Source organism: Lissotriton vulgaris, chromosome 5 (genome assembly GCF_964263255.1).
Source record: "Lissotriton vulgaris chromosome 5, aLisVul1.2, whole genome shotgun sequence".
In the NCBI taxonomy this organism is placed as follows: Eukaryota; Metazoa; Chordata; class Amphibia; order Caudata; family Salamandridae; genus Lissotriton; species Lissotriton vulgaris.
In genome coordinates this window covers 934,835,334-934,843,776 of record NC_141693.1, presented here as the reverse complement: position 1 = coordinate 934,843,776, position 8,443 = coordinate 934,835,334, and positions in this window count along the sequence as shown.

The following is an 8,443-nucleotide window of genomic DNA, read 5'->3' as shown; positions in this document are numbered from 1 at the left end:
GTATTGCAGAGGAATATTTCTCCGCTTGCTGAGAAAAGAAAAAAAAAGAAAGCTCATTCCTCAGCCTTTTCCATGCCTCGATCAATAGATATGGTAAGTCAAACTCTCATTTAATCATTTTGCCATTAATTAAAAGTTCATAGTATCTGATGGCTCTCAGTGCCTTTTAGTGGGGTCTTCCACATAAATATAATCTTCTAAGACGGTAGCAATATGAATGACGCTATGGCCATCATGATAGTTTCTCAAAGACTTTGACTGTCTATGTGGCTGACAAAATCTTCTTTAGATAGTTTTGCAGGCAATATGTCCTCCGGGGTAATTACCATCTTTTAGGCTGGAATGAGGTGTCTTAGGTTAGAGCAATTGACTTACTTTCTGATGGAGGGAACCTATTCAACCGTTTTCCCTGCTCTCTGTGAGTGGGTCTCTGATACTCAAGATGGACCGCTATTTAGAAACTGTGTTCGTACTCTATCCCTCTTTAAATAGGATCCCAATGCTTTCAATGGTGCAGAGTATTTTCCCATTTCACATCCTACTTGCTGTGCAGTCATATTCCCAGATACTTAACTAGTGTGTAATTGCTGATGTCTGGTACTCCGGTGTAATCGTCACCCAGGGCAATTGGTCAAGTGGTGCCATTACATCCCAAAACTACAGCAGGATGTCATCTGACATGAGGGCCAATCAGTTGCTTCTTCTAACTCTAGCCCTCTTTAAATAGGAGCCCAATGCTTTCAATGGTGCAGTGTACTTTCCCATTGCAACTCCTACTTGCTGTGCAGTCATATTCACAGACAGTTACCTAGCGTGTAATTGCTGATGTCTGGTCCTCCGGTGTAATCGTCACCCACGATGATTGGTCACATGGTGCCATTACTTCACAAAGCTACAGCAGGATGTCATCTGACATGAGGGCCAATCAGTTGCCTAGTACGCAATAGGATACATGTCTCATCGTATAGACAAGGGAGCAATGTAGACAGGATGCCCAGCTGAAGACTAAGGTGGTGAGATGAAAGGAACTAGGCCATTATTTGAGACTTATACATTTGTTTGAAGGAGTGGTTGATCATAAAATTCTGGAGTTCTCTATAGGTTTACTGAGAGGGATGTGCTAAAATGAAGATGTTAGAATCTGTTATTCATAGTTTTTCTTATTCCCACAAACGGTAGCATAAACCTTCCTCCCTTAACGTATCAGATCCCTGACTTGCTATGGTGTACCATAACCTAAAATAATTCCTGTGAAAAGGGTACGCAATCTCTTGGCTGCCAAAGAGATCTTTCTATCTAAGTCCTCATATAGGTGCTAGAGTTGTGTAGAGAGTACCAGCAAATGAGGCACAGGATTGAAAGAAGTCTGCTAGGTTGAAATCTAAATTGAGAATATTTTTAGTGAGCTTTGGATTTTCACAATATTAGACACGCCATAGTTCTAATAATTGACTCTTTATAGAAATCATTTTTTGGTAGTGTTGCATTTGGTTTGGAAGTATTCAAGTTCTAAAAATTGACTAACAGTGGACTTTTCCATCTGCAGAATATACTGAATGACCAGCAGAGGCAGTATTGCAGAGGAATATTTCTCCGCTTGCTGAGAAAAGAAAAAAAAAGAAAGCTCATTCCTCAGCCTTTTCCATGCCTCGATCAATAGATATGGTAAGTCAAACTCTCATTTAATCATTTTGCCATTAATTAAAAGTTCATAGTATCTGATGGCTCTCAGTGCCTTTTAGTGGGGTCTTCCGCATAAATATAATCTTCTAAGACGGTAGCAATATGAATGACGCTATGGCCATCATGATAGTTTCTCAAAGACTTTGACTGTCTATGTGGCTGACAAAATCTTCTTTAGATAGTTTTGCAGGCAATATGTCCTCCGGGGTAATTACCATCTTTTAGGCTGGAATGAGGTGTCTTAGGTTAGAGCAATTGACTTACTTTCTGATGGAGGGAACCTATTCAACCGTTTTCCCTGCTCTCTGTGAGTGGGTCTCTGATACTCAAGATGGACCGCTATTTAGAAACTGTGTTCGTACTCTATCCCTCTTTAAATAGGATCCCAATGCTTTCAATGGTGCAGAGTATTTTCCCATTTCACATCCTACTTGCTGTGCAGTCATATTCCCAGATACTTAACTAGTGTGTAATTGCTGATGTCTGGTACTCCGGTGTAATCGTCACCCAGGGCGATTGGTCAAGTGGTGCCATTACATCCCAAAACTACAGCAGGATGTCATCTGACATGAGGGCCAATCAGTTGCTTCTTCTAACTCTAGCCCTCTTTAAATAGGAGCCCAATGCTTTCAATGGTGCAGTGTACTTTCCCATTGCAACTCCTACTTGCTGTGCAGTCATATTCACAGACAGTTACCTAGCGTGTAATTGCTGATGTCTGGTCCTCCAGTGTAATCGTCACCCACGATGATTGGTCACATGGTGCCATTACTTCACAAAGCTACAGCAGGATGTCATCTGACATGAGGGCCAATCAGTTGCCTAGTACGCAATAGGATACATGTCTCATCGTATAGACAAGGGAGCAATGTAGACAGGATGCCCAGCTGAAGACTAAGGTGGTGAGATGAAAGGAACTAGGCCATTATTTGAGACTTATACATTTGTTTGAAGGAGTGGTTGATCATAAAATTCTGGAGTTCTCTATAGGTTTACTGAGAGGGATGTGCTAAAATGAAGATGTTAGAATCTGTTATTCATAGTTTTTCTTATTCCCACAAACGGTAGCATAAACCTTCCTCCCTTAACGTATCAGATCCCTGACTTGCTATGGTGTACCATAACCTAAAATAATTCCTGTGAAAAGGGTACGCAATCTCTTGGCTGCCAAAGAGATCTTTCTATCTAAGTCCTCATATAGGTGCTAGAGTTGTGTAGAGAGTACCAGCAAATGAGGCACAGGATTGAAAGAAGTCTGCTAGGTTGAAATCTAAATTGAGAATATAATTTTTAGTGAGCTTTGGATTTTCACAATATTAGACACGCCATAGTACTAATAATTGACTCTTTATAGAAATCATTTTTTGGTAGTGTTGCATTTGGTTTGGAAGTATTCAAGTTATAAAAATTGACTAACAGTGGACTTTTCCATCTGCTGAATATACTGAATGACCAGCAGAGGCAGTATTGCAGAGGAATATTTCTCCGCTTGCTGAGAAAAGAAAAAAAAAGAAAGCTCATTCCTCAGCCTTTTCCATGCCTCGATCAATAGTTATGGTAAGTCAAACTCTCATTTAATCATTTTGCCATTAATTAAAAGTTCATAGTATCTGATGGATCTCAGTGCCTTTTAGTGGGGTCTTCCGCATAAATATAATCTTCTAAGACGGTAGCAATATGAATGACGCTATGGCCATCATGATAGTTTCTCAAAGACTTTGACTGTCTATGTGGCTGACAAAATCTTCTTTAGATAGTTTTGCAGGCAATATGTCCTCCGGGGTAATTACCATCTTTTAGGCTGGAATGAGGTGTCTTAGGTTAGAGCAATTGAATTACTTTCTGATGGAGGGAACCTATTCAACCGTTTTCCCTGCTCTCTGTGAGTGGGTCTCTGATACTCAAGATGGACCGCTATTTAGAAACTGTGTTCTAACTCTATCCCTCTTTAAATAGAATCCCAATGCTTTCAATGGTGCAGAGTATTTTCCCATTACACATCCTATTTGCTGTGCAGTCATATTCCCAGATACTTAACTAGTGTGTAATTGCTGATGTCTGGTACTCCGGTGTAATCGTCACCCAGGGCAATTGGTCAAGTGGTGCCATTACATCCCAAAACTACAGCAGGATGTCATCTGACATGAGGGCCAATCAGTTGCTTCTTCTAACTCTAGCCCTCTTTAAATAGGAGCCCAATGCTTTCAATGGTGCAGTGTACTTTCCCATTGCAACTCCTACTTGCTGTGCAGTCATATTCACAGACAGTTACCTAGCGTGTAATTGCTGATGTCTGGTCCTCCGGTGTAATCGTCACCCACGATGATTGGTCACATGGTGCCATTACTTCACAAAGCTACAGCAGGATGTCATCTGACATGAGGGCCAATCAGTTGCCTAGTACGCAATAGGATACATGTCTCATCGTATAGACAAGGGAGCAATGTAGACAGGATGCCCAGCTGAAGACTAAGGTGGTGAGATGAAAGGAACTAGGCCATTATTTGAGACTTATACATTTGTTTGAAGGAGTGGTTGATCATAAAATTCTGGAGTTCTCTATAGGTTTACTGAGAGGGATGTGCTAAAATGAAGATGTTAGAATCTGTTATTCATAGTTTTTCTTATTCCCACAAACGGTAGCATAAACCTTCCTCCCTTAACGTATCAGATCCCTGACTTGCTATGGTGTACCATAACCTAAAATAATTCCTGTGAAAAGGGTACGCAATCTCTTGGCTGCCAAAGAGATCTTTCTATCTAAGTCCTCATATAGGTGCTAGAGTTGTGTAGAGAGTACCAGCAAATGAGGCACAGGATTGAAAGAAGTCTGCTAGGTTGAAATCTAAATTGAGAATATTTTTAGTGAGCTTTGGATTTTCACAATATTAGACACGCCATAGTTCTAATAATTGACTCTTTATAGAAATCATTTTTTGGTAGTGTTGCATTTGGTTTGGAAGTATTCAAGTTCTAAAAATTGACTAACAGTGGACTTTTCCATCTGCAGAATATACTGAATGACCAGCAGAGGCAGTATTGCAGAGGAATATTTCTCCGCTTGCTGAGAAAAGAAAAAAAAAGAAAGCTCATTCCTCAGCCTTTTCCATGCCTCGATCAATAGATATGGTAAGTCAAACTCTCATTTAATCATTTTGCCATTAATTAAAAGTTCATAGTATCTGATGGCTCTCAGTGCCTTTTAGTGGGGTCTTCCGCATAAATATAATCTTCTAAGACGGTAGCAATATGAATGACGCTATGGCCATCATGATAGTTTCTCAAAGACTTTGACTGTCTATGTGGCTGACAAAATCTTCTTTAGATAGTTTTGCAGGCAATATGTCCTCCGGGGTAATTACCATCTTTTAGGCTGGAATGAGGTGTCTTAGGTTAGAGCAATTGACTTACTTTCTGATGGAGGGAACCTATTCAACCGTTTTCCCTGCTCTCTGTGAGTGGGTCTCTGATACTCAAGATGGACCGCTATTTAGAAACTGTGTTCGTACTCTATCCCTCTTTAAATAGGATCCCAATGCTTTCAATGGTGCAGAGTATTTTCCCATTTCACATCCTACTTGCTGTGCAGTCATATTCCCAGATACTTAACTAGTGTGTAATTGCTGATGTCTGGTACTCCGGTGTAATCGTCACCCAGGGCGATTGGTCAAGTGGTGCCATTACATCCCAAAACTACAGCAGGATGTCATCTGACATGAGGGCCAATCAGTTGCTTCTTCTAACTCTAGCCCTCTTTAAATAGGAGCCCAATGCTTTCAATGGTGCAGTGTACTTTCCCATTGCAACTCCTACTTGCTGTGCAGTCATATTCACAGACAGTTACCTAGCGTGTAATTGCTGATGTCTGGTCCTCCAGTGTAATCGTCACCCACGATGATTGGTCACATGGTGCCATTACTTCACAAAGCTACAGCAGGATGTCATCTGACATGAGGGCCAATCAGTTGCCTAGTACGCAATAGGATACATGTCTCATCGTATAGACAAGGGAGCAATGTAGACAGGATGCCCAGCTGAAGACTAAGGTGGTGAGATGAAAGGAACTAGGCCATTATTTGAGACTTATACATTTGTTTGAAGGAGTGGTTGATCATAAAATTCTGGAGTTCTCTATAGGTTTACTGAGAGGGATGTGCTAAAATGAAGATGTTAGAATCTGTTATTCATAGTTTTTCTTATTCCCACAAACGGTAGCATAAACCTTCCTCCCTTAACGTATCAGATCCCTGACTTGCTATGGTGTACCATAACCTAAAATAATTCCTGTGAAAAGGGTACGCAATCTCTTGGCTGCCAAAGAGATCTTTCTATCTAAGTCCTCATATAGGTGCTAGAGTTGTGTAGAGAGTACCAGCAAATGAGGCACAGGATTGAAAGAAGTCTGCTAGGTTGAAATCTAAATTGAGAATATAATTTTTAGTGAGCTTTGGATTTTCACAATATTAGACACGCCATAGTACTAATAATTGACTCTTTATAGAAATCATTTTTTGGTAGTGTTGCATTTGGTTTGGAAGTATTCAAGTTCTAAAAATTGACTAACAGTGGACTTTTCCATCTGCAGAATATACTGAATGACCAGCAGAGGCAGTATTGCAGAGGAATATTTCTCCGCTTGCTGAGAAAAGAAAAAAAAAGAAAGCTCATTCCTCAGCCTTTTCCATGCCTCGATCAATAGATATGGTAAGTCAAACTCTCATTTAATCATTTTGCCATTAATTATAAGTTCATAGTATCTGATGGCTCTCAGTGCCTTTTAGTGGGGTCTTCCGCATAAATATAATCTTCTAAGACGGTAGCAATATGAATGACGCTATGGCCATCATGATAGTTTCTCAAAGACTTTGACTGTCTATGTGGCTGACAAAATCTTCTTTAGATAGTTTTGCAGGCAATATGTCCTCCGGGGTAATTACCATCTTTTAGGCTGGAATGAGGTGTCTTAGGTTAGAGCAATTGACTTACTTTCTGATGGAGGGAACCTATTCAACCGTTTTCCCTGCTCTCTGTGAGTGGGTCTCTGATACTCAAGATGGACCGCTATTTAGAAACTGTGTTCGTACTCTATCCCTCTTTAAATAGGATCCCAATGCTTTCAATGGTGCAGAGTATTTTCCCATTTCACATCCTACTTGCTGTGCAGTCATATTCCCAGATACTTAACTAGTGTGTAATTGCTGATGTCTGGTACTCCGGTGTAATCGTCACCCAGGGCGATTGGTCAAGTGGTGCCATTACATCCCAAAACTACAGCAGGATGTCATCTGACATGAGGGCCAATCAGTTGCTTCTTCTAACTCTAGCCCTCTTTAAATAGGAGCCCAATGCTTTCAATGGTGCAGTGTACTTTCCCATTGCAACTCCTACTTGCTGTGCAGTCATATTCACAGACAGTTACCTAGCGTGTAATTGCTGATGTCTGGTCCTCCAGTGTAATCGTCACCCACGATGATTGGTCACATGGTGCCATTACTTCACAAAGCTACAGCAGGATGTCATCTGACATGAGGGCCAATCAGTTGCCTAGTACGCAATAGGATACATGTCTCATCGTATAGAAAAGGGAGCAATGTAGACCGGATGCCCAGCTGAAGACTAAGGTGGTGAGATGAAAGGAACTAGGCCATTATTTGAGACTTATACATTTGTTTAAAGGATTGGTTGATCATAACATTCTGGAGTTCTCTATAGGTTTACTAAGAGGGATGTGCTAAAATGAAGATGTTAGAATCTGTTATTCATAGGTTTTTCTTATTCCCACAAAGGGTAGCATAAACCTTCCTCCCTTAACGTATCAGATCACTGAATTGCTATGGTGTACCATAACCTAAAATATTTCCTGTGAGAAGGGTACGTTATCTCTTGGCTGCCAAAGAGATCTTTCTATCCAAGTCCTCATATAGGTGCTAGAGTTGTGTAGAGAGTACTAGCAAATGAGGCACAGGATTGAAAGAAGTCTGCTAGGTTGAAATCTAAACTGAGAATATAATTTTTAGTGAGCTTTGGATTTTCACATTATTAGACACGCCATAGTACTAATAATTGACTCTTTATAGAAATCATTTTTTGGTAGTGTTGCATTTGGTTTGGAAGTATTCAAGTTATAAAAATTGACTAACAGTGGACTTTTCCATCTGCAGAATATACTGAATGACCAGCAGAGGCAGTATTGCAGAGGAATATTTCTCCGCTTGCTGAGAAAAGAAAAAAAAAGAAAGCTCATTCCTCAGCCTTTTCCATGCCTCGATCAATAGATATGGTAAGTCAAACTCTCATTTAATCATTTTGCCATTAATTAAAAGTTCATAGTATCTGATGGCTCTCAGTGCCTTTTAGTGGGGTCTTCCACATAAATATAATCTTCTAAGACGGTAGCAATATGAATGACGCTATGGCCATCATGATAGTTTCTCAAAGACTTTGACTGTCTATGTGGCTGACAAAATCTTCTTTAGATAGTTTTGCAGGCAATATGTCCTCCGGGGTAATTACCATCTTTTAGGCTGGAATGAGGTGTCTTAGGTTAGAGCAATTGACTTACTTTCTGATGGAGGGAACCTATTCAACCGTTTTCCCTGCTCTCTGTGAGTGGGTCTCTGATACTCAAGATGGACCGCTATTTAGAAACTGTGTTCGTACTCTATCCCTCTTTAAATAGGATCCCAATGCTTTCAATGGTGCAGAGTATTTTCCCATTTCACATCCTACTTGCTGTGCAGTCATATTCCCAGATACTTAA